This window comes from Leptopilina boulardi, unplaced genomic scaffold, assembly GCF_019393585.1.
Source record: "Leptopilina boulardi isolate dan_hultmark-lab unplaced genomic scaffold, ZJU_Lbou_2.1 LbouV2_393, whole genome shotgun sequence".
Classification (NCBI taxonomy): Eukaryota; Metazoa; Arthropoda; class Insecta; order Hymenoptera; family Figitidae; genus Leptopilina; species Leptopilina boulardi.
This window is the reverse complement of record NW_026137966.1, coordinates 985838-1012754: the sequence shown is the minus strand read 5'-3', so window position 1 is coordinate 1012754 and position 26917 is coordinate 985838. Positions and strand designations below refer to the sequence as shown.

At 31.3% G+C, this 26917-nt stretch overlaps 1 long non-coding RNA gene across 1 annotated transcript; it reads right to left on the bottom strand.

The window, feature by feature from the left end:
• Nucleotides 1-4253: 4253 nt before the first annotated feature.
• LOC127288745 (uncharacterized) lies at nt 4254-5033 on the bottom strand. Its single transcript, XR_007844079.1, has 2 exons — nt 4770-5033; nt 4254-4403 (listed from the first exon to the last, which is right to left on the bottom strand). It is a non-coding gene; the product is annotated as an uncharacterized LOC127288745 (long non-coding RNA).
• Nucleotides 5034-26917: the final 21884 nt, after the last annotated feature.

The window sequence follows — 26917 nt, the reverse complement described above, 5'->3', positions numbered from 1 at the left end:
TTATTTCGTGATTTTTCTGGTTTGCCAATTCCATTTAAAAATTGGCTGGCGTCTAACAATTATCACGTTGGGTTATCTTTTTGTAACTTAAAAAGGGGGTTATTAATTAATAACATTAATTAATTAAATAATTTCGTTATAATGTATATTAGATTTAATTACTAAAGTATTCAGTATGAGAAAAAATTTTTTTTAACATGTCTCACCCCTTAAAACCACCCCCACGGTATATTACTACCCCAAAAAACTGATATTTAACCAAATTGATGAATTAAATATTTTTCAGCTCTTATCTACTTTTTAATTATTTATAAACATTGCCTGGTTGCTTAAAAATTGAAAACGATCAATAACCCCTTGAAAACACCCTTAAAGTCAAATAATCATCCTTTGACGGTGAAAGTTTTTGTAAATGATTAAAAAAAATCTATAGATTCTAATTGCTTCTAAATTATAAACAATTATTTGAAAATTACACAGACATAAATAATAATAATAAAAATAAACTCACCCCCTACCCTTGAAGACCACCCCTAATTCATAACTATTCTCAGTTTGGAACAATCAAAAAAATAATTTTCACTGATTTTCGAAAATATGAAAAAAAAATTTTTCTATGATAACTAAGTATTAATACTGAATATAAACAACTCCTGAAAAACAACCCTAAAGTCCAATAACCACCCCTTAATGATAAATGTTTTTGTGAATAAATGAAAAAAATTATATGGATTCTAAGTGCTTCTGAATTGTAAAAAAGTATTTCAATGTTTCACAGATATGGATAATAATAATAAACTCACCCCCTACCCTTGAAATCCACCCCTAATTCATAAGTTATAAGATACTGAATTCAGTTTTCAACAATCAAAAAAATAATTTTCACTGATTATTATCATATTGAGTAATGCATTGAGTACATACTCAATGCACTCCCCTCCACGATGGCGTAGAGGGGAGTGCATTGGGTAAATGAAAGGGGGGGGTACGACAGTAGCAAAGAAGCTCCCATGTGGAACTGCTGTTATAAGCCAATCAGCGCGTCGTTTCGTTTCCTCTGTGTAGCGTTCTCCCACTACCCCACCGATTGAGCCTGGGTCTGTAATTTTCATTTTCATACTAAACTCCTAACAACAGGCACTAAAAGCTACAAAATTAATAGGCAATAATGACACCAGCATTATTTTGCAATTTTAAAAACTGACATCATATTCGTAATTATCGACCCCGAAAACCCCTGAGTAATAAGTTTCAGATGAATCTAATGAATGTTAATCATTTCGTCCGCCATATTAGATCCGCCATTTTCAATTTTCTAAATCTGATATCAGATTCGTAATCAGCGACCCCGAAAACCCCCCCAAGTGACAAGTTTCACATGAATCTAGTGAATTTTTATATTTATCGGTCGCCATATTGGTTCCGCCATTTTGAATTTTTGAAAACGGACATCGGATTCGTAATCAGCGACCCCGAAAACCCCCGAGTGATAAGTTTCACGCGAATCTAGTAAATTTTTATAATTATCAGTCGCCATTTTGGTTCCGCCATTTTGAATTTTTGAAAACGGACATCGGATTCGTAATCAGCGACCCCGAAAACCCCCGAGTGATAAGTTTCACGCGAATCTACTAAATTTTTATAATTATCGGTCGCCATTTTGGATCCGCCATTTTGAATTTTTGAAAACGGACATCGGATTCGTAATCAGCGACCCCGAAAACCCCCAAGTAACAATTTTCAAGCGAATTTATTAATTTTTAAAGGTTTTGGTTTTTAGGGGTAGTTTTAGTTATTTTTCTGCACCCTCGGGTTGAATTTTTAATATTAATTTTTTTTACAAAGGTTACAATATTTTTAAACATATGTTACTATGAAAGCCTGAAAAAAAAATTTCTTCTGAAATTTATACCTATATTTTTTTCTCATTTTTCGGGTTTTTTGAAGGGGTGTATTTCAAAGAGGGTAGTTTTTTAAAAAAATACATGTATTTACATTAGTTACTCTATTCCTCCCCTTCAAAATGAGATCTTAGTGGAGTTAATCGATTAAGTTTTAAGAAAGTTATGATTTTTTGAAGTAGGTGGGACGTATGTGTCCCACTGGCCATGAAAGGGTTAAATTAAATTTAAAAAGTTCGCAAAAACGCCGTGTTTTTGGGACAATTTTTCCCCCGTATAAAGAAGCAGGGCGTAGAAATACAAAATTTCAATGGTGAATTTTCTAGTGATATAAATAAGGTATCGAATAAATTTTTTTTTAAAACGGTTCTGTAGATTTCGAGACAAGTCGGCCACCAGTTTCAAAAATGTGTTTTCAAGAATAACGAAAATAAGGACGAATTTAAGGACAAAGAGGAGAACTGACTTGAAGACGAAAATGAGGACTATCTTCAAAAACGATAATGAGGACGAAGATAAGGACTAACTTGAAATAAAAATGAGAGCGAAAATGAAGACGAATTTGAGGACTAACTTGAAACGAAAATGAGGACGAATTTAAGGACAAAGATGAGAACTGTCTTAAGGACGAAAATGAGAACTAACTTGAAAACGAAAATGAGGACGAATTTGCGGACTAACTTGAAAAACAAAAATGAGGACGATAATGAGGACTAACTTGAAACGAAAATGAGGACGACTTTGAGGACTAACTTGAAAACGAAAGTGAGGATGAATTTGAGGACTAACTTGAAAAACAAAAATGAGGACGAAGTTGCCGACTAATTTGAGAAAAAAAATGAGGACGAAGTTGAGGACTAATTTGAGAATGAAAATGAGGACAAAGTTCAGGACTAACTTCTAACGAAAATGAGGACAATGATGAAAACTAACTTAAGAATGAAAATGAGGACGAAGATGAGGACTAATTTGAAAAACAAAAATAAGGACGAAAATGAGGAGTAACTTGAAAAACGAAAATGAGGACGAATTTGAAGACTAACTTGAAAACGAAAATGAGGACGAAAATGAGGACTTACATGAAACGAAAATGAGAGCGAAAATGAGGACGAATTTGAGGACTAACTTGAAACGAAAATGAGGACGAATTTAAGGACAAAGATGAGAAATGTCTTGAGGACGAAAATGAGGACTAACTTGAAAACGAAAATGAGGACGAATTTGCGGACTAACTTGAAAAACAAAAATGAGGACGATAATGAGGACTAACTTGAAACGAAAATGAGGACTAACTTGAAAACGAAAGTGAGGATGAATTTGAGGACTAACTTGAAAAACAAAAATGAGGACGATAATGAGGACTAACTTGAAACGAAAATCAGGACGAATTTGAGGACTAACTTGAAAACGAAAGTGAGGACGAAGATTAGGACTAACTCAAAAACTAAAATAAGGACAAGGTGAGGACTAACTTAAGAGCGAAAAGGAGGACGGAGTTGAGCCGTAACTAACTTGAAAACGAAAATGAGGACGAGAATGAGGACTAACTGGAAACGAAAATGAGAGCGAAAATGAGGACGAATTTGAGGACTAACTTGAAAACGAAAATGAGGACGAATTTGAGGACTAACTTGAAAAACAAAAATGTGGACGAAGTGAGGACTAATTTGAGAAAGAAAATGAGGACGAATTTGAGGACTAATTTGAGAAAAAAAATGAGGACAAAGTTCATTACTAACTTCAAACGAAAATGAGGACGAATTTGAGGACTAACTTGAAAGGAAAATGAGGACGAATTTACGAACAAAGATGAAAACTGATTTGAAGATGAAAATGAGGACTTATTTGAAAAACAAAAATAAGGACGAAAATGAGGACTAACTTGAAAACGAAAATGAGGACGAATTTGCGGACTAACTTGAAAAACAAAAATGAGGACGTTAATGAGGACTAACTTGAAACGCAAATGAGGACGACTTTGAGGACTAACTTGAAAACGAAAGTGAGGATGAATTTGAGGACTAACTTGAAAAACAAAAATGAGGACGAAGTTGCCGACTAATTTGAGAAAAAAAAAATGAGGACTAAGTTGAGGACTAATTTGAGAATGAAAATGAGGACAAAGTTCAGGACTAACTTCTAACGAAAATGAGGACAATGATGAAAACTAACTTAAGAATGAAAATGAGGACGAAGATGAGGACTAACTCAAAAACTAAAATAAGGACAAGGTGAGGACTAACTTAAGAACGAAAAGGAGGTCGAAGTTGAGTCTTAAGGGGTTATGCCACTCTAGAGACCGAAAAAATAGGTGTTTTATGTGAATTTTTTTTAGAAAAACCATAAAGTCAATTAAAAATATAATATAAGAAGTTTATTATACATCTTTTTAGGTGTAAAAAAATAATTTCTTATAAATATTTCTTGAAGAATGGTGGCGCTGTAGCGGTCGTCCTTCGACTCCTCTATGGTTCAAGGGGTACGTGGCCGAACTAACTGCTCCTGTAAATTTTGAAATATCTTGAGTATCTAAATTTTTTTTTATTATATATTACAATAGCTAAAGTAACACGTAGGATTTTTTCGATATATTGATTCATGATCAAATGGCGCACTTCTAAAGTTAAACTTTCTAATTTCGACTAAAAAACCATCAGTTAATAGTTAATAACAAATTAACTATATAGAATAAAAAAAAAATCCTACGTGATACCTTAAAAAATGTATTTTTAAAGATGTGTGTCAAATTTGAACCTAATCGGTTGGAAATTGTACGAGTTGTTGGTTCGGCCAACTCGAAAAATGTAGTTTGGAGATAAACGCGTTTAAAGTTTTAAGTTGTAAAAAACTTAAATAATTTCACAATACCTTTAATCTGCAATGCCTGCACCATATAATTGACCACTATAGTCTAGCAAGTAACTAGCGCCTTTGAAAACATCTGCCGTATACCTGCTGTAGATCCTTCAAAGATCACCCCCCGTAGAACTGACAAAATGAGCTCGCCGCGTACCGTGCAGCCTTGCAAGGAACTTCGAAAATAAATTATTTAGAGATTTTTCCGAGCCATAATCCTGCAATATGTTATTTCTGAGACCCTAAGGAACTATTTAAAGCAAAAAAAAAAAGCGATTTTTTGAAAATCCTAGAGTGGCATAACCCCTTAACTAACTTTAAAACGACAATGTTGACGATAATGAGGACTAACTTGAAACGAAAATTAGAGCGAAAATAAGGACGAATTTGAGGACTAAATTAAAAACGAAAATGAGGACGAATTTGAGGACTAACTTGAAAGGAAAATGAGGACGAATTTACGAACAAAGATGAAAACTGATTTGAAGATGAAAATGAGGACTAATTTGAAAAACAAAAATAAGGACGAAAATGAGGACTAACTTGAAAAACGAAAATGAGGACGAATTTGAAGACTAACTTGAAAACGAAAATGAGGACTTACATGAAACGAAAATGAGAGCGAAAATGAGGACGAATTTGAGGACTAACTTGAAACGAAAATGAGGACGAATTTAAGGACAAAGATGAGAAATGTCTTGAGGACGAAAATGAGGACTAACTTGAAAACGAAAATGAAGACAAATTTGCGGACTAACTTGAAAAACAAAAATGAGGACGATAATGAGGACTAACTTGAAACGAAAATCAGGACGAATTTGAGGACTAACTTGAAAACGAAAGTGAGGATGAATTTGAGGACTAACTTGAAAGGAAAATGGGGACGAATTTACGAACAAAGATGAAAACTGATTTGAGGATGAAAATGAGGACTTATTTGAAAAACAAAAATAAGGACGAAAATGAGGACTAACTTGAAAAACGAAAATGAGGACGAATTTGAGGACTAACTTGAAAACGAAAATGAGGACGAAAATGAGGACTTACATGAAACGAAAATGAGAGCGAAAATGAGGACGAATTTCAGGACTAACTTGAAACGAAAATGAGGACGAATTTAAGGACAAAGATGAGAAATGTCTTGAGGACGAAAATGAGGACTAACTTGAAAACGAAAATGAGGACGAATTTGCGGACTAACTTGAAAAACAAAAATGAGGACGTTAATGAGGACTAACTTGAAACGAAAATCAGGACGAATTTGAGGACTAACTTGAAAACGAAAGTGAGGATGAATTTGAGGACTAACTTGAAAGGAAAATGGGGACGAATTTACGAACAAAGATGAAAACTGATTTGAGGATGAAAATGAGGACTTATTTGAAAAACAAAAATAAGGACGAAAATGAGGACTAACTTGAAAAACGAAAATGAGGACGAATTTGAGGACTAACTTGAAAACGAAAATGAGGACGAAAATGAGGACTTACATGAAACGAAAATGAGAGCGAAAATGAGGACGAATTTCAGGACTAACTTGAAACGAAAATGAGGACGAATTTAAGGACAAAGATGAGAAATGTCTTGAGGACGAAAATGAGGACTAACTTGAAAACGAAAATGAGGACGAATTTGCGGACTAACTTGAAAAACAAAAATGAGGACGTTAATGAGGACTAACTTGAAACGCAAATGAGGACGACTTTGAGGACTAACTTGAAAACGAAAGTGAGGATGAATTTAAGGACTAACTTGAAAAACAAAAATGAGGACGAAGTTGCCGACTAATTTGAGAAAGAAAATGAGTACGAATTTGAGGACTTATTTGAGAAAGAAAATGAGGACAAAGTTCATTACTAACTTTAAACGAAAATGAGGACGAATATAAGGACAAAGATGAGAACTAACTTGAGGACGAAAATGAGGACTAACTTAAAAAACAAAAATAAAGACGAAGTTGCGGACTAATTTGAGAAAGAAAATGAGGACGAATTTGAGGACTAACTTGAAACGAAAATAAGGACGAAGTTGCGTACTAATTTGAGAAAGAAAATGAGGACGAAGTTGAGGACTAATTTGAGAAAGAAAATGAGGACAAATTTCAGGACTAACTTTTAAAGAAAATGAGGACAATGATGAAAACTTACTTAAGAATGAAAATGGGGACGAATTTAAGGACTAACTTGAACCGAAAATAAGGTCGAATTAAAGGATCAAGATGAGAACTGACTTGTGGACGAAAATAAGGACTAACTTGAAAACGAAAATGAGGATGATAATGAGGACTAACTTGAAAACGAAAATGAGGACGAATTTGAGGACTAACTTGAAAAACAAAAATGAGGACGAAGTGAGGACTAATTTGAGAAAGAAAATGAGGACGAAGTTGAGGACTAATTTGAGAAAGAAAATGAGGACAAATTTCAGGACTAACTTGAAACGAAAATGAGGACTAACTCAAAAAGTAAAATAAGGACAAGGTGAGGACTAACTTAAGAACGAATAGGAGGACGATGTTGATCCTTAACTAGAAACGAAAATGAGGGCGAAAAAGAGGACGAAGTTGAGGACTTAAATGAGGATTTGAGGACAATCTTCGAAATGAAAAGGAGGAATTTTTGAGAATTTTAAGTTGAAGGAAATTTGGGACTTTTTTGACTACTTTCTGTATAACGAAAATGAGGATCTGTTTGAGGTCTATCTTTATAACGTGAATGAGGTTATGTTTCAGGACTATCTTTAAAAATATATGAGAATTTGATTTATAACTTTAGAGTGAATAAGAGAACTGTTTTTAGAAAAAAAATGATGACGAATTTCATAACCATCTTTAAAATAGAAATAAGGACATGTTTGAGGACTATCTTTAGAACGGAAATGAGGATTAACTTTAGATCGAGATTGAGGATATGTTTGAGGACTATTGTTAGAAAGAAGAATGAGGACTTAATAAGTATAACATATTTTTCAGCATTTATTTACGATATTTTTTTAAAAAAGTAATTGTTAATTTATTATTAATAAGCTGAGAATTTTACATTTTGTTAAAAAGTAAAGTGTGTGGCAAAACGGGTTAGCAAACGGTGGGGAAAACCGTTTATACTCAAATACATTTCACTATGCATATTTAAATTGTACATCAAAAGAATCGACATGCATGTCTTGTGTTCGATGTTTAAGTTCGATAAGAAAATTGTTTACCATGTCGATGAATAAACGATAAAAAATTGATAGAAATTTTAAAAATTTCATTTTATTAGTTCTAACTGCTGTTATTCATCATATTATAAAATGATTTCGCCGCTGTCTCCAGCCCAAATGCGAAATCCAAACGGCCCAATACTGACCCAGTATTGGCACCGATGGCACCGATCCTTGGTAGACAATATTGGGCCGACTCTTGTGTTGTTAATTGCGGATAGACGTTGGCAGCCAAGTTTTAGACGCTATTACTGGGCCAATCTTGGCTGCCATTAGTGGTCCAGTATTGTCAAAGTTGGTCAGAGTCCGGCTCAATTATGGCAAATCAAAATTACCAAGTACTGGTGCCAATATTGGCCCAGTAGTGTAATAGAGTTCGGCCCAATAATGGCAAATTAGAGTAACCGAGAACCGGTGCCAATATTGGCCCAATAATGGGACGAATTTATCGCCAGTACTGGTCTAGTAACGTTTGTCGTACTTCGGCAGACATTACTGGGCCAATGTTCGGCCGTATTGGCAGTCTTGGTATTTCGCACATGGTAGTATAGTTTATTCCTTGTCAAGTATACCAAAGCCCTGTTTTTGTCAAGGTTAGCTTAGGTTAGGTTACGTTAGAAATGGGTCATTTCACATAAAGTATAACCAACCATTGTACTATCCTTGTTAAAAAAATGGGTTGGTTACACTTGATATAGAATTACCCATATATACCTATATTAGTATTTTAGTTCTAATTTTAACCTCAAAGACACAAGAAAATTGATAAATAATAATATAAATATTAAACAATTTTTTTCTTGCTAAAAATAATAAAATAAAACGGCTTTTTTAAAAATTGCAATTAATTTTTTTATTCTATGTATTACTTTTAACATTAATTTAATATATTTCATTTTTAAAATTACTTAGCGTCCTTGTCCTGGATATAATCATATTCTTCATCTGAATCATGCATTTTTCTTTTATTTTTAGGTTCCAATTGGTTAAATTTTTTCCTCAAGTTTGACAATCTTTGTTTCTTTTTAGCTTCCTCTGACAATTCCTGAAATGCAGGAATTTTAATTATTATTATTATTATTATTATTAATGTTACTGTTACTTTTTTGTTACTGTTACTTTTTTCTGTTACTGTTACTATTTTTCTGTTACTTTTTTTCTATTGCTGTTACTTTTTTCCTCTTACTGTTACTTTTTTTTAGTTGCTGTTATTTTTTTCCTGTTACTGTTACATTTTTTCTGTTGCTGTTACTTTTTTCCTGTTACTAGTTTTCTGTTACTGTTACTTTTTTTCTGTTGATGTTACTTTTTTGTTACTATTTTTCTGTTTCTGTTAATTTTTTTTTACTGCTTTCTGTTACTGTTACTTATTTGTTCCTGTTATTTTTTCTGTTACTTTTTTGTTACTGTTATTATTTTGCTGTTACTGTTTTTCTGTTACTTTTACTTTTTTTCTATTGCTGTTACTTTTTTCCTATTACTGTTACATTTTTTCTGTTGCTGTTACTTTTTTCCTGTTACTATTTTTCTGTTACTGTTTTCTGTTACTGTTACTTTTTTGTTCCTGTTACTGTTATTATTTTTCTGTTACTGTTTTTCTGTTGCTGTTACTTTTTTCCTGTTACTGTTATTTTTTTCTGTTACTGTTACTTTTTTGTTACTGTTATTATTATTAATACTTACATTTTCTTTATCGCTTTCATGTTCCTCACTTGTGTTGCCGTTATTTTCTTTCGCACTAAAAGAAAAACGCACTCTCTTTCGAGACATTCGATTTCTGGCACTGGAAGAAGCTAAAAATTAAAATTAAAATTTTTATTTGATTTTATAAAATATTAATTTTTTATTACATAAGCTTTGTTGTTTATATTCTTAAAAGTATTTTTTTAAAAAGCAAATTAGTCTAAATTTAATACATCATTTTTCTCAGTGTAAAAATTTAATAAAACATAACGAAGAAAAAAATAATTGCAGACACATTTCATCTGGTTGTATTTTTCAGATAACAAATAAATACAAAAAAATTTTAAAACGGGATAAAAATCTGACAATTTTTTACTAATATTAAAATTTTTATTCTTAAGAAAGCAAATAGGCAAAACAAATATACTTACATTTTTCTATAAATGCAATTAAAGCATTACACCATTTATCCTTGTCTCTACGGCATTTGACTTTATAAATCTTTTTTGGATCAAATTCTTCATTTTCAATTAAAACATCCTTTAATGGTACTACAATTGTCCTTCTATGATTGTGAGTTTTGCACTCATTATTATATTTAATACAAGCAAACGACATTTTTAACCATAAAAAAATTGTTGACGTTTGTAAATTGAGAGACTCGATGATTTTCTTTTGTTTTTTATAGTAATTTTATAGACAGTGCCGTTCAATAAATTTTGCCTACCCTATCCCCGATTAACAAAAATATTTTTTTATTTGCATACTGCAAAAAGGACTAAAATTCATACAGATTTTTTTTCTGTATAATCGTATGTTCATAAATAATGAATTTTACTAATATTGCGATGAATTTTGTATTTATTTAAACAATTAATTATTGTTATTGATTTAACAATTTATAAACTTTTTTGTCTTTACTTAGTATTAAATCAATAATTAAAGTGAAATATATAGTGAAAATAATTAAAACTATTATTAAAATTACTATTATTTAATACTTATAATTTATGCATTTTAATAAAACTTAAATTAAATATTATTTATATAAATATGAAAAAACAAATAAAATAAAAATTCGTAGGGTAGTTGGGTTAATGGGGACAGTTTCTTCCTTTAAAAGGTAATATTTGTGGGTTTATTTTTTTAAATTGTTATTTACATTGCCAGGATTAATTTTACTTAGCAGAAAAAAATTTAGATAAGCTTTAAATGCATGAAACTGACTGTCCCCATTTACCCCAAAATTTGGGGTAAATGGGGACAGCATAGTTATTTTAAAAAAGCTTTAAGAAAAAAGCCTCCTTAAATATATTACTGTATTAAGGGATGAAAAAACTTGAAAAAAGTGTATTAGATATATGATAGTTGAACCAATTAAAATTTTTTCAGTTTTTTTTATTTCAGTATTTTGTCTCGCATTTGAAAAATCATACAAAATTTTTTTCTTATTCCTTATGATTTTTATAACAGAAATTCATTTGAATTTTGGATTTTTGTTATTATTAACTAAATTGACAAAAATAATAAATTGAAGTGAATTTCTATTATGGGAGTCATAAGGAATAAAAAAAGAAATTTTTTTAAGTCTGTCTTCTTAAATGTGAAAAAACTGAAACAGTTTCTCTTTGATTTTCAAATTTTTATGCATTGAACGATAACTTGAATTATCTTGCTATCAATTGTCAAGATAAAAGCTTGTCAATACTCAGAACCTCTTGTAGGTGATCTGAGGTTAAAATATTGACGTTGAACTTCATTTTAAAACTGTAAATAAGCTCCAAAACCTCTTGTCCCCATTTACTCCAACTGACCCTAATTATTAGCATTAATATTAACTATTTAATGATGCCTAATATTGAAACATTTTAATTAATAATTTTCCCTGATAGGTACAAAATTTTTTGTTGAATTTCAAGAAATTATTACCATGTCTTTTAAAATGTTACTTAAAATTCCACCGTTAAACGAAACCCATAAATATTGAATTTCATGATTTTTGACATACTTTAAAAAACAGGGTGACTACTTAAAAAAAAAATTCCCAGTCATTTTCCTGTCTTAAATTATTTTTTCGGTCATATAAAAAGAGGTTAAACGTTTAGATAAATTTTTTTTAAATAATAATTTTTAAACAATTTGTTTGTAATTTTTGAACATGTTAACCCTCTTTTTGAAATTATTCTTATTTTATTTGTTCGAAAAATATTTTATTTTTTATTAACGCATTTAAGAGTTCTCTACTTTACCATTTCAGTCTCATCTCTTTTGAATGATAAAGCGGGTATAATTGTCTTTTTTTACCAACCGCGTATAATTTGAAGAAAATCTGATCGTCTTTTTTTAAACATATGTTTTAGTATAAAACAAACCTTCTTTCGTGTCATTTTCAATTTTTTGCGTGCATTTATATTTTTTAATTTAATTGTTTGTTGTTGTTTATTGTTGTCGAATTTTATATTTATTTTTTTATGGTTTTTTAATTGCACATACATATTTTTTTAACATGGCGGTGTACGAGGCAAGGGAGTATGCCGAAATGATTTTATTATATGGCCGAAACAATTTTAATGCTGCTGCCGCAGTAAGGGAATACGAGGAACGTCATCCTGATTGGAATCAACCGTCAAGAAATGTTATTCTTGGAGCACTAAGGCGGTTGCAAGAAACTGGCAACAGTATGCCAAATCACCATGCAGCAGGACGACCGAGGGTAGCACGGGATCCTGAAAATGTAGAGCGAGTTCTGCAACTCGCGGAAGAAAATCCGGAAGCTGGTATCCGTGGCATGGCCAGAGTTCTTGACCTGACGTACTCTACAGTACAAAGGATTTTGAAAACATCAAAATGGCATGCCTACCATTATACACGGGTCCAGAAATTACATCCCGGTGATCCAGCACATCGTCTGCGATTTTGCCAGTGGATTGTCGCGCAGAACAACCGAGATCCCCAATTTCTAAGGAACATATTGTTCACAGATGAATCCTCATTTGGAAACGATGGCCCGTGGAATTATCACAACTTCCACTTTTGGTCTCCCGTCAATCCAAATCTAACGTCAGTTAGAAATCACCAGTACCGATTTTCAATCAACCTTTTTGCTGGAATGATTGGTGATCGCTTGGTAAGAAAATATCAATTTATAAAATATTGAAAATTTTGCTCTTTATTTGATTAAAAATGTCATTATTGTTAATTATTGACTACCATTTTCTCACACTCATTGAATCTGAATTCGTCACTTTATACTAATTCAACAGCATCGATTTGATTATTAAATGAATTAGTAACAGTACTGATTAAATTTTAGTCAAAAATCACTAATTCATTAGTTAACCTAATTTTTAGGTTATGTTATATGACTAAAAAATGGATCATGACTCAAGGCTTGATCAAGGCTCAAAGATAGATTCTGACTCTTAATCATGGTTTCAGGATTGATCATGGTTAGAGTCTAGATTCAGACTTTGTATCATGGATCAAGAGTTAAACATGGCGCAAGCCTTGATTCTGAATCGTGGATCTAGGATTGACCATGGCTCGAGGAAGATTCCAATTTTTTATCATGTGACAAGACTGGATCATGGCTCAACTCATAAACATGACTCAAGGCTTGATCAAGGCTCAAAGATAGATTCTGACTCTGAATCATGGTTTCAGGATTGATCATGGTTAGAGTCTAGATTCAGCCTTTGCATCATGGATCAAGACTTAATCATGGCGCAAGCCTTGATTCTGAATCCTGGATCTAGGATTGACCATGGCTCGAGGAAGATTCCAATTTTTGATCATATGACAAGACTGGATCATGGCTCAACTCATAAACATGACTCAAGGCTTGATCATGGCTCAAGGATAGATTCTGACACAAAAAAAGTTTCATTTTTTTCAGTTTGACATTTTTTTTCAATCGGAAAAAACGTAAGAATAAAATTAAATTGTCAACCATAGGTGCATAAAAGTTGTGTACTTTCGAGAAACGTAAAGTAGAATAAAAAATTTCAAGATGGCGGACCAAATATGGCGTCAAATTCATTGTAAAATGTGAAAATTTTGTGCAATATTGGTCAAATTGACAAAATGTAACTGGATTTGCCTGAATTTTGTTACTCGGGGGTTTTTGGGGTCGCTGATTAAGAATCTGAAGTCGGTTTTCAAAAATGCAAAATGGCCGATCCAATATGGCGGATGAAAATTTTAAAAATGCATTCATTTGGTCTGAATTTTCATACTCGAAGGTTTTCGGGGTTGCTGATTACGAATTTGAACTTCATTTTTAAAAATTCTAAATGGCGGATCCAATATGGCGGACTTAAAAAATAATTCATCGTATTTACATGAAATCAGTTACTCGGGGGTTTTTGGGGTCGCTGATTAATAATCTGAAGTCGGTTTTCAAAAATACAATATGGCGGATCCAATATGACAAATGAAAAATGTAAAAATCCGTTCAAATATCTTGAAGGGGTTTTCAGTTTTTTTTAGCAGCCCATTTAGGAGTTTACCAATTCTTACCACGTGGAGGTAGACAAAATTAAGAATGTTATTTTTTTTTATTTTTTTAAATATAATTTGTTTATTTTAGATTTAATTATTAATACTGAATTAAAAATTTATTTATTCAAATGTCTAAATATTTCTAGTGACATACACACAGAAAGAAATAGTTAGTAAAACTTTCATGAACTAGATATTATCTTCTGGATGGACACGAAGTTAGTAAATTTTTAAACTTTTTCTACGAATTCATCAACTTTTTCTGTGCGCAAACATTGGATTTTATGGAGATGGTGGTTATGGATCCGCCATTTTGTATTTTACAAACCCGACTTCAGATTCTTAATCAGCAACCCCAAAAACCCCCGAGAAACTGATTTCATGTAAATACGATGGATTTTCTTCAAAATCCGCCATATTGTATCCGCCATTTTGAATTTTTAAAAATGAAGTTCGAATTCGTAATCAGCAATCCGGAAAACCCCCGAGTATGAAAATTTAGACCAAATAAATACATTTTTAAAATTTTTATCCGCCATATTGGATCCGCCATTTTGAATTTTCAAAAATGAAGATCAAATTCGTAATTAGCAACCCCGAAAACCCCCGAGTATGAAAATTCAGACCAAATAAATGCATTTTAAAAATTTTTATCCGCCATATTGGATCCGCCATATTGAATTTTTAAAAATGAAATTTAAATTCGTAATCTGCAACCCCGAAAACACCCGAGTATGAAAATTCAGACGAATTGAATGCATTTTTAAAATTTCATCCGCCATATTGGATCCGCCATTTTGCATTTTTGAAAACCGACTTCAGATTCTTAATCAGCGACCCCAAAAACCCCCGAGTAACAAAATTCAGGCAAATCCAGTTACATTTTGTCAATTTGACCATTATTGCACAAAATTTTCACATTCTACAATGAATTTGACGCCATATTTGGTCCGCCATCTTGAAATTTTTTATTCTACTTTACGTTTCTCGAAAGTACACAACTTTTATGTACCTATGGTTGACAATTTAATTTTATTCTTACATTTTTTCCGATTGAAAAAAAATGTCAAACTGAAAAAAATGAAACTTTTTTTGTGTTTTTTGACATTTAAACCGCCATATTTAATTTAGGCTCAGACGAAATTAATTTTTGACACCGGAATCGGAAAGAGCAAACTCAAGACCTATAGGAAATGTACCTCTCGTAGAAAATGTTGACCGATTTACTTAAAATAACGTAGCCTGAATGTGTACAAAGAATTTTCAGTTTTTGGGCGTTAATGGGCTAGATTCCAACTCTTGTTCATGTAACAAAACTGGATCATGATTCAAGTCATAAACATGACTAACGGATTAATCATGACTTAAGGAATGAATCTGACTCTGAATCATGGCTACAGGATTGATCATGACTGGAGTCTGGATTCCATCTCTTGCTCATTGTACAAGAGTGGATCATAGCTAAAGTCATAAACATGACTCAAGGCTTGATCATGTATCAAGGATTAATTGTGATTCTGAATCAAGATTCTGAATCAAGGCTTCCGGATCGATCATGGTTCTAGTCTAGATTCCAATTCTTGATCATGTCACATGAGTGGATCATGGCTCAAGTCATAAACATGACTTTTTTTTCATGGTTCTAGTCTAGATTCCAATTCTTGATCATGTCACATGAGTGGATCATGGCTCAAGTCATAAACATGACTCTAGGCTTGATCATGTATTAAGCATTGATTATGATTCTGAATCATAGCTTCCGGTTCTATCATGTTCGAGTCTAGTGTCAGACTTTGCATCATGGATCAAGATTTAATCATGGCTCAACGATTGATTCTGACTCTGAATCATGGCTTCAAGATTTATCATAGCACGAGTCTAAAATCAGACTTTGGTTCATGGATCAAGACTTAAACATGGCTTAAGTCATAAACATGACTCAAGACTTGATCGTGGCTCAAGGCTTAATTTTTACTCTGAATCGTGGCTCAAGGATTGATTTTAACTCCGAATCATAGCTTTAGGATTGATAATGGTTCGAGTCTAGATTTAGACTTTGCATCATGGCTCTAGTCTCAAACACGACTCAAGCCATGATCAATTTTTGAGCTATATACAAGCCTTAAGTCATCATCAAGCCTGGATCCACAATCAAGTTTTTTAATGTCTTAATTCTAAAAATTATTTTAATATCGTTTTTAAAACAGTATTAAATATTTTTTTCAGATTGGTCCTTTTAGAATTCGTGTCAATATGAATGCTCTCCGTTACAATCAAGTTCTGCGGAGAGTAAAGCGGTGGTTAAGGGCAGCAGGCCTTACACGTGCCGAAATACGGGGCACATGGATGCAGCATGACAATGTTCCATATCATACTGCCCGAATCAATCAGGATCTAATGCAGGAGTTATTTCCCAATCGATATATTGGACGTGGAGGAGTAGTCAGTTGGCCTGCTAGATCTCCTGACTTGAACCCCCTAGACTATTTCTTCTGGGATTTCATTAAGGAACACGTATACAGGTCGGAGGTAAGAGATCAGCAGGAACTGATCGATTGTATACCGGAGGCAGTACAGCTGGTCACCCCGGAGATGATACGCGACAGCATTGACAATCTCGTGAGAAGGGCGGAATGCTGCATCGAAGTGGAAGGTGGACATTTCGAGCAATTGCTTTAATTTTTTTTAATTTTTATTTAATATTATTCATATAACATTATCATCAGTAATTATTACTATTATTATTATCACTATTATTATTATTACTGTTATTATTATTATTACATTATTATAAAATCTATAATTAAATACATCTACTACTTCTAGTATTACTCCATCTTTTGACGAAATATTTTATATTTTGAAAATAAAAAAAGTAATTTTCGACAGCAAATTTTTACTCAAAACGTCATGTTCAAAAATTTTTTTATTATTATTATTATTATTATTTATTATTATTTTTTTATTATCCATAAGTCTGTTTGTCTGTATGACTGTCTATACGTCTGCATGTCCGTATGCCTGTATGTATGTCCGTGTATACGTCTGTATGTCTGTTTCACTGTATACCCGTATATCTGTATGTCCGAATGTCTGTATGTATGACCGTGTATACGTCTGTATACCTGTATGTCCGTATGGCTGTATGTCTATACGTCTGTGTGTTTGTATGTCCGTATGTTGTATTTATGCATGTCTGTATGTAAGTCCGTGTATAGTCTGTAGGTCTGTTTGTCTGTATACCCGTATGACTGTATGTCCGTATGTCGGTATGTCTGAATGTATGTATGTCCGTATGTCTGATTGTCTGCATAGTCTGTGTGCTTGTATGTCTGTGTATACGTCTGTATGTCTCTGTCTGTATAGCCGTATGTCTACATGTCTGTATGTCCGTATGACTGTCTATTCGACTATGTGTTTGTATGTCCGTATGTATGTTTGTCCGTATGTCGGTATGTCTAAATTTCTGTTTGTCCGTATGTCTGTTTATCTGTATGTCTAATGTCTATACGTCTGTGTGTTTGTATGTCCGAATGTCCGTATGTCTGCATGTATAACCGGAAATACGTCTGTATGTCTGTTTGACTGTATACCCGTATGTCTGTATGTATGACCTTGTATACGTCTGTATGTCTGACTGTGTACCCGTATGCCTGTATGTCCGTATGTCTCTATGTCTGTTTGTCTGTATGTGTGTTTGTCTGTATGTCTGTATGACTGTGTTGGTTTATGTCCGCATGTCTGTATATCCGAATGTCCGTAGGTCTGTATGTATGTACGTGTATACGTCTGTATACCCGTATGTGTGTATGTCCGTATGTATGTTTGTCTGTATGTCCGAATGTCAAAACGAAAAAGAAACTTCGATAAAACTTTTTTATTTCTATAGAAAACTGAAAATGAAAACTGTATTTTTGGTTATATTTTCTTGGAGACTTTTTTGCATCTCGAATTTGGTTTATGTTAGTCTTCGTACCACCCGTTGAAATATCAATTTTGTGAAATAATTATTTTAAACATTATATTATTATTTATTACATGGCTGCGAACTTCAATAAATCCTATAAATTCAAGTGTTTTAAATAATTTTTAAGTAAAATTTAATTATAAAATAATATAAAGTTTAAAAAAATTATTACACGAATTTATAGTTAGCTAAAATGTTAAGAAATTGAACATCTTTATTTTTGAAATTTTAATATTTTGAAGTTAGTTTAAAACAAATGAATTGAAATATTGTTTTGAAAACAGTTGTTTGATATTTATGTATTGTGTTTTGACATTTCAATATGCATTACTTAGTACATTGGGTGACCCAAAAAACTTTTAATGTTGTAGAGGAAACCGAAATTTTAAAAAAAAATCAGGATCATGCTATTGTTAAATGGGGAAACAAAGCATATAAAGCTAAAATTTTGGCGATTCATGGTTAGTATTATTTAACATAAAATTTAATATTTCTTACCTAATTATTTGTCAAGTGGTAGGAGAAAAAGTTATTCTTATGAATGTAGTAATTTTATATTCTATTTGCAACTTTTATTAATTAGAAGGTTTCGTATGAATAAATACGATAATATTCGGGCTTTTATTCAATTTTACGAAATTTATTAACACAAACAATTACCATTTTTTTAAAACATGCCGAATCTGTCCTCTTACACTTAATTTGTAAATGCATCATCTACCTCTTTTTTATGTTATGTAAAATTATTTAATTATTTTTTGTAGATGACAAAGAATGGCTACAAAGTCTTATTGTCAATAAACATGGAATTATTGTAGAAAATACCTATAAATCGAGTGCCACGGGTAAATATTTTAAAACTACTTTTTATCCACGAAAAATGCACGAAAATGGTGCATTCATATAGTCAAAAGGAGGGTCATTTCATTCTATTAGATATCAACAACAAATGTTTCAATTTAGTAAAATTTATTTGGTTATAATTTTCTTCACAGATGCATCGACCTCAACAGATACATTTCAGGAATTAACATTTTCAGATTTGGAAACAGATTTATCAAATTTAACGCTTGTTCAATAAAAAGAAAAGAAAAGAAAGAAAAATTAAATAAATTCAAAAATAATGCTAAGAAAATGACGACAACTCTTTTGATTTATATATTTGGCAAGAAAAGATTAAAAGAAATGTCACGATCTGGGAAAGGAGGTTACGAAGAAATAACAGTCAAAAACAATAGCAGCTGTTGAGAGTATTAGATTTATAATATTTATTTTTATTTATATACTTCTGTACAAAAGATGTATGTCTGTCTATACGCATGTATGTCCGTATTTCTGTATGTCCGTTTGTATGTATGTCTGCATGTCGGTATGTCTTCATGTCTGCATTTCGTTATGTCAGTATGTCCGCATGTCTGTTTGTCCGTATGTCTGTCTATACGCCTGTATGTCCGTATGTCTGTTTGTGTATACGTCGACGTGTCGGTATGTCGGATTGTCTGTAAGTCTGCATGTCGGTATAAGAGTATATCTGCATGTCCGCATGTATGTCCGTATTTCTGTATGTCCGTACGTCTGTTTGTATGTATGTCTATACTTCTGCATATCTGTATGTTTGTGTGTCTGTATGCCTGTCTATACGTCTGCATGTCGGAATTTTGGAATGTCTGTATGACTGCATGTCCGCATGTCTGTTTGTCCGTAAGTCTGTTTGTATGTATGTCTGTTTGTATGTATGCCTGTATGTGTATACGTCTGTATGTATCTCTGTTTATCTGAATGTCTGTGTGTCTGTCTATACCTCTGCATGTCCGTAAGATTGTGTGTCTGTATGCTTGTCTATACGTCTGCATGTTGGAATGTCTGTATATCTGCATGTCCGCGTGTCTGTTTGTCCGTATGTCTGTCTATACGCCTGTATGTCCGTATGTCTGTATGTGTATACGTCTGTATGTCTGCATGTCGGTATAAGAGTATGTGTGCATGCCGCATGTATGTCCGTATGTATGTCCGAATGTCTGTATGTCTATTTGTCTGTATGTCTGTCTATACGTCTGCATGTCTGTATGTCCGAATGTCTGTTTGTCTGTATGTCCGCATGTCTGTCTATACGTTTGCATGTCGGTATGTCAGAATGTCCTCATGTCTGTATGTCCTTCTTTTCGCCTGTATGTCGGTATATCTGTATTTCAGTATGTCTATATGTGTGTATGCGTGTATGTCTAAATGTCTGTGTGTTTGTATTCCCGTATGTCTGTTTGTCTGTATGTGTATTTAAGATTTGTGAATTAATATTATTTATTACTTTAGAATATGTGTCCATCAATTGTACAGCAAAAATAACAAGAGATGAAATGTATAGATGTATTACAAATTTCTGTAATAACCTGAGAAGAAAATGAATATTTCAGATGAATTTACACATTGACGTATTTAGTTCAGAAGAGTTAATTAATTATTTATATAAATCGTTTTCAGAAATCAACTTATTAGAAATAAAAAGTATTACTTTATGATATTTAAAAAAAATTTAATTTTATAATTGAATAATGAATTTTCACCTGCTCTTTCGAATAGTGCAAATTTTTTTTTAATTTTAAATCTATCATTTTTTTGAAAAACAAAAATATAATTTTTTTTAATTTTGTCATAACTAGTGTTGTCTCCAGCTAAGATTTTTGCATAGTAAATTTATAAAATTTGACATATCGATATCATCATTTGCAACTATGGACTTACAAAGTTGAGGATTCGAGGACGCAATATTTTGGTTTACCGCTACCATCTCATTTTTTTCCATCTCAAAATATTGATTAAACAAAAAAAGTTTCGGAAAGATCTTGTTTTTTTGCAAAAGAATTGTTAATAATTAATTAATGTGCACTAGTTTATCAACTTGGGAGACCTGAGAATACGAATTGGATCATCTCATTTTGATTCGTGGATTCACAATCAACGCCTCAGCTTTTGTAAAGGTTTAATTCAATTTTGGAGACGACGCATATTTTTGGTCCGTATTTTTTATATTTTTATTTATGCATACCAGACACTAGCCTCATTGTTGATTTGGGGTTTAAACTATTTTTGTTTATTAAAATTAATTTGACTATATTTTTTTTGTGTATTATTACGATAATTGATTGTGTGTGAGAGATTGAGTATATGACGTCATATCAAAAATAACGAGTGTTGTATTGAATTTTTTATTGCCTATTGCTAATTAATAAATTGTTATCCTCGTTACTAAATATTCATTGTTTTATTAATTATTTAAATGTTGCTTATATCATTAAATAATAATTAAAGAGAGTCTAATTTTCTAATATATAATCGTATGGTTAATATTTTATTTAAATTAAATTTTATGGTTACACATTAAAAGTAAAAGTGTAATGAATTTTTATATTATTGCTTTTGTAGGTTAAACATGAGTTAAACTATTTGTAATATTTTAAATTTTAGAAATAGTCGACTTTACACTCAAAATTATTCAATACAATGTTACATCCCACTAAACAAAATTTTTTAAAATATATTAAAATATATTTCATTTATATAGGCATATAATAAGTAGTAAAAATAATAGTAAACAAAGCTTTACTCTCAATCTTTCAAAATTGATAATCTAAAATTATAATTATTTCTAATATTATATTGAAGCATTGACTCATATATATCATTACATGTGTCTATGTCTATATATATCCATATCTCTGGCTGCATGCTATGACTCGACGCGAGCAAACAATGTATATAGATATAGTGCGTACAGGCATGGATATGTGAGTATGGATATGGCGCGTAGATGTATCACCGAAGGTGACCTCCCGCTACAGAAGGGCTATGCTGAGGAATCGCGTGTGGTTGTTGAACAAGAGCGAAAACTATCTATACTAGTTTTCGCCCTAATTCTTCAAAATTAATTATTTCTTTTTGCAATATTATATAAAATTCAATTACCTATTATTATCAAAATAACAAACCTCATATTTTCAATATTTTAAGATTACAAAACGCTATTATTCAAAAGTATGAATAATGCTCAATATAAAAACTTTCCTAATATGATTTCCACGCCATTCTTTGGCTAATTCTTAGGAATTGTTTTTGCAGCTGCATAAAGTATAAAATTCTATGCAATGTTCAATTTCTCACTTGTATCAAATAGCATAGGCTAACCTTTGACTTGAATATCGAAAGCCTGTTGGTAGGCAATTCCTAGAAATTATACCTATGCCATTTGACACTACTACGCACAATACTCTCTAGCAACGAATGGACTTATGACTCATGTAAGCGTTTAGCGAGGCGCAAGCACAGTTTTCGAGCGTAGTACTATTGGAAGATGCTTGTAGACGATGTAATAGCGATACTTGCGCTATGCGATACAGGATGCAGGTGTCCATCTAAGTTCTGAGAATTGTCTTAATTCTATGAAAGATCTAAGAGTCAAGCTTGGAGATGGGGTGATCTTTGAACTTATTTACTCCCACTGAGGATGATTTTCTAGTATAAAAACCCATGCAAATGCATTGTCATTTGTCAGTTGCTCCGGAATCATTCTATAATTCATTTCTTAAAATAAATTCACCATCGTGAAGCTTGACCCTTCGGTTACTTTAAAATTATTACGACTGTAACTCTTGCATCTCAAACAGTATATGTTTACTGGTTGTTCGGTATTAGAGCAAGTAATCATCATCGCCAGATTTGTAAGCTTGTCATTTATTAAATTTTATTGTTAATCGTCGTATTAGTGTATTCTCAATTTAACGATTTTGCAAACGTGACGTGTGTGCATTTCTGAGTTTACGAACTAAAAAACTGTGAGGAAGTCTCAACCGTTCCTTTTCAGGAGTTGTAAAAACTCATAGCGTCAAGGACAAGTGCCAACTTGTCAATTTATATTTGTTTCTGCCCTCTGAACAGAGGTAATTGTAAGTACTATATTTTAAAATTCACAATTCTTGTAACAACATCTTTTAACATAAAACATTATTGTAACATTTTGATTTAATTCATTTATATTAATAAATTATACAACATTTATATCAATAAAATTCTTCACTGAGTTTCTCATATACCTAAATTCATATTTAAATTAACAACTATAAGTGTCAAGGCAATTATTTAATAGTAAAATAAATTAAAAGACGACCCCCGTAGGATCGATAGGAACAAACGTTCTCACATAAAAATAAATGGTCAAGCTTTATCAACTTGACTTAATCAGCCTACCATTCCTCTAAAATTTTAAAATTGATTTTATTAATTAAAATTAAATTCAACCTCGCCTTTCGCTCGGGATGTAACAGCTGATTTGGTGGCAGCGGTGGGATTTGTTACCTTTCTTTTTTTCAAAAAAAAAAAAAAAATTTATTTTATTATTTTTTTTTGTATTCCACTTATTAAAAAAAAAAAAAAAAACTCTTATTATAATATATTAAAGGGATTATCAGAAATTGTTTTAGTGCCGTCCGGCACATTACTCTTTCCGATTGTGACAATTTTATGCCGCACGGCAAATCTGTCTAATTCTCTTTAATTATTATTATAATATCCTTATATATTTTAACTTATTAAAGAAAATAACAAAATCTGTTTTAGTGCCGTCCGGCACATTACTTATTTTGATTTTGACATTTTATGCCGCACGGCAAATCTGTCTAATTTTCTTTGATTGTTATAATATTTACCTCATATTTTAATAAATTTAAGGTGTTAGCAAAAGCTGTCTTAGTGCCGTCCGGCACATTACAGTTTTTGACGTTGACATTTTGACATTTTTTAAAAAATAATTTTCCTTAAATTAGTCATGTTTTTCTTATTATTATCATGAGTGATTTTTCAAAAATCAAAACTTTTTAAAAAATTAGAAAACGAGGCGATATTAAGGCATAAAGAAGGTTTGAGTTAAAACAACATTTGAAAACAGATTTAATATATAAATGTAAATTGTAATGGTATTCTTGAATATAATCTTTGTATACATGTATTTAATTGTTAATTTTTTTACAACATCCTATTTGACATTTTGAAATAGTTTATTTTGAATTGTTTCTTTATTCTATTTGAATGGTTGCCTTATCACATCTAATAAAATTTAAAGAATTTTTTTAATTTCTCCATATTTATCTTTTTTTTAAAAAAGACAAATAAAAAAAAATGAAAATTTTTCTTTGTTCTTTCATTACATAATAACAATTGAAATATTATCAAAGAAGTTTAATCATTGACCTTTCTTTACTAATTAATTTAATAAGGAAAAGTGTACTGGCTGCATCTTTAGAAATAAACCGATTTCAAGTGAACAGTCTTAAAAATTCGTGTACGAAAATTTTATTTAAATTCGAGACAATTTTGAAATTTCGGGAGTATTAGGATCGTATTATATCTCGGAAACACACTTTAAATCATATTCAAAAAAAAATTTTTAATTAATTTCTTTTTATAACAAAATTCCATACGTTTATTAAACAAAATGACAGACAATAGACCTAATTGCACTGGGACAATAAATCGCACAATGACAGAAGCTATGTTGACCTCCATGACTGAGTGTTTTGTTTTACAACAAGCAACATTAAACATCCCAATATTTGACGGAAAAAATATGTCGGTTAGAGATTTCATTCAAGACATAGAAACTGGAAAAACAAGTGTACCCGAAAATTGTGAACAACAGTATATCAGGGCAATATTATCGCGTTTAAAAGGTGCGGCTAGAGACAGCACTCATGGCAAAATATTTCCAAACTTAAACGCACTAATATAGCATTTAAAACAACGTTTTGCTACTAGAAAAACTTATGCTTGGTATTTATATGATATTTCTACTATTCGAATGTACCGAACGGAAAGCATTAGAGAGTTCTATGATCGAATATCCTTTCTATTATCAGGTGCGCAAGCTGCTTTACGAGATAAATATCAAAATGCCGCAGATATGATGATGCCCTTGAATGATTGCGCGTTAGAAGCTTTTATTCGTGGTCTACCTGATAACGTATCTATAATAGTAGAAACTCAAAATTCCTTAACTCTTGACGCCGCATTAGAAATTGCAATAAAATACGAAACTAATCAGCCAATATCACAGACCTTATAAAATTAATAAAATTTTAGATAAAACTAACATCATTCTAGAGACAAAAAAATGAAAAACTCTTTCAATAAACACGTACAGAAACTAAAATTTACTTATCTATAATTATTACTAATACGAAATTATTTATTTAGGACCAAATGGCTGAAAATCTTCAGACAAAACCTTTGGAAGGAGAAATACAACAATCCTTCGTTCTTCCAAAAGGAAGGATAGAGGAATTTAATTTTTCTAAGGGTAAATTGGAAAAGTTATAAATCAATTATAATTTTTCCAAACATGAATTGTCATGGAGCGGTAAGAGATATAAAGTATGTCAAAACAACAAAAGCTTGAAACACAAGAAGTATGGTAAAAAAATAAAAAATATTACAATTATCTGTTTTTAAGAAAATTCCTTCATAAAAAAAAGTATTTTACTTAATTCATTCAGACTGACGAAAGAAATTTTATCTTTTTTCCTCTAAAAAAATAAATAAATAAAAATTAATGAAAATTAAATAATATACATATGTAAACTCTTAAAATACTTTCTATTCCACAGATGAAATTACCACTAATCGGATGGATTTCTGAAGTTAAAAGCTACATTTATATTGTCTTCCGAGTCATACTGTTCATTATTATTATGATTGTAGCTCGATATGTGTATACTTTCTGCACAACTTTACACCAGAGACGGCAAAGAATAAGAAATGTTAATTCAGGACAATAGAAATTTAAAAAATTTTCCTAATTATATCAAGGACGATTCAAAATTCTAAGGGGGGAGGACAACGCGCATACAAATTTTGTGAATTTAATTCAAATTCAATGCGAAATCATCAAGAAAAATATTCAACCAGATTTAAATATCTATATATATCAAGGCATTTGCTATACAGCATCGTGCATCATGAATCATCTATAGACAAGTGTCGCACCAGTGTATTGTCGTGCGACAGAGAAACAGCATGAAGAAAGAGAGAAGACGCATGAAGATGGACAGCAATGAACTACAACCACCGCCACAAATGCGATAAGGATGCATTGTATTATTATGCGAGTGAACTCCTTTACTCATTATGTTACCCTAATACAAATTGAATATTGATCACCCTATTATCCAAAAAATTGGCCCACCAAAATAAAAATTAAAATATTAAAATAATTCAAAATTGCCAAAACTTAAATTTCAAGATTAAAAAAAAAATTTATATATATATGTACATAAAGAAATAATCTTAGCATAAAAAAATAATTTTAAGTAAAAAAGAAAAATTCTTTATTAGAGAGGAAAATTTTAGTCATCCTGTCATAAAACTCCTCTCAAATTGAAAAAAATCATCTTTAAGATTAATATTTTCTTATTAAGAATAAAATGTAAAAGTAATTTACGGGATGAATATTCCTCTCCCTTTGAAAATTTATTTTGTTCGGTGTAAAGTCCCCAAAAAAATGTTCGGGTATATCTTTAAGCGTAAAAATGCATTGAAAATTAAAAATTCTGTTCGAAATTAAAAAATAATCAGAATAATTTGTAATTTATGATTTTTTATGGCAAAAAATTGTTATAAACATATTGATTTTTCAAATTATTTAAATTTTTAGAAGCTTTTCTATATTGTATTGTTTCTGACACTTAACTCTTTAAGAAAAAATACGCTGTGCTATTCGGGTAGGTGCAAATTTATTAGGTACAAATAAGTTATAAAAAATTAATTT